Raw genomic sequence first — 4,451 nt, forward strand, 5'->3', positions numbered from 1 at the left:
CTTCTCTTCACACCTACAAAGGACCAATGCCAAGTTGTGCAAGCACTGGTCGAATGACGACCCAAAAACAGAAAAGTCGTCCATAAATACCTCCATGATCTCTTCTACCATATCTGAGAAGATGGCCATCATACACCGCTGAAAAGTGGCAGGTGCATTACAAAGTCCGAAAGGCATCCTCCTGTAAGCAAAAGTGCCGTAAGGACATGTGAAAGTTGTCTTTTCCTGATCTTCAGGAGCGATTGCTATTTGATTATAGCCTGAATAGCCGTCTAAGAAGCAGTAATGTGTATAGCCAGCCAAACGATCGAGCATCTGATCGATAAATGGAAGTGGGAAATGATCCTTTCTAGTCGCCTTGTTCAACTTCCGGTAATCAATACAAACTCTCCACCCCGTCACTGTTCTTGTCGGAATCAATTCATTGGCTTCATTCTTGATCACTGTCATTCCCCCTTTCTTTGGTACAACTTGCACAGGACTAACCCAACTACTATCCGAAATAGCATAAATGATCCCCGCATTCAATAGCTTCAGTACTTCTGCCCTTACTACTTCTTTCATGGCTGGGTTCAATCGTCTTTGATGCTCAATCGAAGGCTTATAATTTTCTTCAAAAAGAATCTTGTGCATACAAACAGTTGGGCTTATTCCCTTCAGATCTGAAATTTCCCATCCTATGGCAGATTTATATCTCCTCAAAACTCTTAGCAATTTTTCAGTTTCACATTCTGAGAGTTTTGATGAAATTATCACTGGGCAAGTGAAATTCTCCCCTAGATACTCATAACGCAAGTGCTCTGGGAGTTGTTTCAAATCTTTCTTTTCCACCACTTCCCTCTCGACTCCTCCTTCCTTGGCTTGACAAAGAGTTTCTTCTACTTTAATACTGCTAGCACAAGGAATAGCACTGAGAGCCATCACACATTCAGCCACTTCGTCACCCACAAACTCACCATTCACCTTTTTCAAATCAGCCTGAGTAATACTAGAATTAAGGCAGTGTTGTAAAGGATCAGCACATAATTCTTTTCTCATCGTCTCTTCTACTACTACCTCAATAGAATCCACACGGTGACATGTGCTCGTGTTGTCATGCTGCTGGAGTGCTTGATAAATGTTGAATTTAACCTCTTCATTGTTAACCCTCAGCGTCAAATGACCACCTTGTACATCAATAAGAGCTCTTCCAGTAGCCAAGAATGGACGACCAAGAATAATGGGGATTTCATGGTCCTCCTCCATATCCAAAACCACGAAATCAGCGGGAAAAATAAATTTGTCCACCTTAACCAACACGTCTTCAATCACTCCCCTAGGATAAGTAAGTGACCGATCTGCCAATTGAAGAGTAATGGTTGTGGGCTTCACCTCTCCTACCCCCAATTTCTTGAAAACTGAAAGTGGCATCAGATTTACACTCGCTCCAAGATCACACAAAGCCTTATCAAAGGACGACCCTCCAATAGTGCATGGTATAGTAAAGCTACCCGGATCTTTCACCTTTTGAGGCAACTTCTTCTGTAGGATGGCGCTGCATTCTTCTGTTAACTTCACAGTTTCAAAGTCTTCTAATCTTCTTTTCTTAGACATAACTTCTTTCATGAATTTCACATAATTAGGCATTTGCTCAAGAGCATCTGCAAAGGGAATGTTTATGTGAATTCGTTTGAAGATTTCTAGAAACTTTGCAAACTGTTCATCTAATTTCTTCTTCTGAAATCGTTGAGGGTATGGAATGGGAGGTTGATACACTGGAAGGCTATCTTTCTTCATGTCATTCTGGTCACTTCCACTCTGCTTCTTGGCTTGCTCTTCTTTGTCTACCTCTCGTACCACTGGCTCAACTTTCTTCTTTGAACTAGCTTGAACATCACCCTCTTTAAGCACCTTACCACTTCTCAAAGAAACTGCTTGGCATGATTCCTTTGGATTTACCACAGTGTCACTAGGAAAACTTCCCTTCTTATTCGAATTCACCGCATTAGCTAATTGCCCCACTTGAGTCTCAATTTTCTTCATTGAAGCACCCATGTTAGTCATATGGGTTTCTATATTGTCGAGTCTTGCTTCATTCTTTCCGAACCTCTTGTTAGACTCCAAAATAAAAGTGCCCAGAATGTCTTCTAACGACTGCTTTTTCTCTTGTTGCGGTTGAGAATTGAATCCCGGAGGTGGTTGTAGCACATTTTTATTATTGGCATAAGAGAAATTCTCATGGTTTCGCAATCCTGGATGATAATAATTAGGCATGTTGTTGCTTCTGTAATTATTGGAAAAGGAGCGGTTTGCCATAAATTGGGCTTGTTCTGGACTCATTTCTTGCCCCTGCATTGCAGCAGCCGCTGCTACACTCTCCATAACCGTTGGATTATTTTGCGCTGATAGAGCAGCCATTTGGGTTTGTAGAGCAGCAATTTGGGCATTCAAGGCTGTCATTTGATCAACTTCATACAACCCAGCAACTTTCCTTGGTCCTGACCTCTCATTAGGCCACTGATAACTGTTGGTGGCCATTTCCTCCATCAAAGTGAAGGCTTCATCCGCTGTCTTGGCTAATAGAGCACCCCCTGCAGCAGCATCAACTATTGTTCGTGTTGGAGCGTTCAACCCTTGATAAAAAATCTGAACTTGCATCCAATTTTGATAACCATGTTGTGGGCAACGTCGTAATAATTCCTTAAACCTCTCCCAAGCCTCATAAAATGGTTCTTGATCTAACTGTCGAAATTGTCCAATATCGCTGCGTAACTGGGCTGACTTGGAAGGAGGGAAAAACTTAATCAGAAACTTTCTTGCCATCTCATCCCATGTCGTAATTGTTCCAGGCTGCAAAGATTGCAACCAACTCCTGGCTCTTTCCCTCAAGGAGAAAGGGAAGAGACGCAATCTGATGGCGTCATCAGTAACGCCATTCATCTTCACTGTGGCACATACCTCCAGAAATATGGCCAAGTGAATGTTGGGGTCTTCAGTAGCTAGACCCCCAAACTGATTTTGTTGCACCATGTTGATTAGTGCAGGTTTCAGTTCGAAGTTGTTGGCAGCAATGGCTGGATTTGCTATTCCAGTGAGATTCTCATTCACAATAGGCATGCAAAAATCACGCACTGCCCGCTGCGCTGGATTAAGAGGAGCCCCAGCAGCTGCTGGTTGATTGTTATTATTGCCATTGCCACCGTTGTTGTTCACCCCGTTGTTGTCCATATTAAGCTCTTCAGTCCTTTTCTTAGTTCTCAACTGACGGAGTGTGTGCTCAATTTCAGGATTCAGAGGCTCAACAGGTGTAGAACTCCTAGTCCTTCGCATATACTGAGAACACAAGAACAATCTATAACGTTAGTAACAAAATAAATAAAAATCTAATTTAAAATCAAGACTTAAAGTTTCAATATTAGTAAAATTAATTTTAATCCCCGGCAACGGCGCCAAAAACTTGATACAGATTTTTCTACCGCAAGCGTACGGTGTATTGCAATATAGTTTTAAATTAAAGATGTCGAACCCACAGGGATTAAATATTAAATTCACTAATTACTACTACTGTTAAGTCTATAATTTTAATTAGAAAAGCCAATAAATAAATTAACAATTAACTAAAGAATATGAAATAACAAAATAACCAAATCTTATGCTCTTGAAAAGTGATTAAATAGAAGATAAATGTACTAGAGTAATGATTTCACTATTCAATTATGAACATAGTTTCTTTATTATTCTAATCAATTCTCCTCATTTGTAATTTCTAGAATTATAATATAATGCATTTATCTTTCTCAAGCATATATGCAATTAATCTCAATTAATCAATATGATATCTCTATTCGCTATTAATTAATCAAGACGTTATTAAGCAATAGCTATTCTAAACCAAATTCATAGAGTTCAAGGAATCTCTCAATCTCACAATCACTCTATGTCAAATCTTCTTATGTCCAATCTATGTTTATCTTTCTCAAGCATAAACCCTAGATTTCAATTCACAATAATGATGGCCAAACATTAATATGATAAAAGTAACTCAAGAAGATATGAACAAACGAGAAGAATTTCATAGAAATAATAATAGAAACCACAATTCAATAATCAAAATAGATTCATCTAATACTCTAGCACAAAAAGAGTTTAGTTCTCCATTATAAACATAAACATAATAACAATGTACTTGTTCATAATAAAAAAAACTAAAATGAAAGGAAGAAGGAATAAACTAGATGTAATGGTGATAATCTTGATGATGTCTAGCCTCCTCTTCTTCTCCGAGCCTCTAATCTCTGTCTAATCTCCTCCAAAAAACCGTGCTTAGACCCTAATTAAACTTTTCCTTATATATCCCTTGCAAAAAGCCCTCTTTTGCCCTTCAAAAATCTCAATTTACGATTTCCGTACGGCTCCCGGCGCTGCAGCCCCATAAACAGGCGCTGCTGCGCTTCAACTGTGCCAAAAACGAG

General features: G+C 39.4%; 1 non-coding gene across 1 annotated transcript; it reads left to right on the top strand.

The window, feature by feature from the left end:
• Window positions 1-2,647: 2,647 nt before the first annotated feature.
• On the top strand, window positions 2,648-2,751 carry LOC133833266 (small nucleolar RNA R71). The gene has a single exon (XR_009892658.1). It is a non-coding gene; the product is annotated as a small nucleolar RNA R71 (small nucleolar RNA).
• Window positions 2,752-4,451: the final 1,700 nt, after the last annotated feature.

This window comes from Humulus lupulus, chromosome 4, assembly GCF_963169125.1.
Source record: "Humulus lupulus chromosome 4, drHumLupu1.1, whole genome shotgun sequence".
Lineage (NCBI taxonomy): Eukaryota > Viridiplantae > Streptophyta > Magnoliopsida > Rosales > Cannabaceae > Humulus > Humulus lupulus.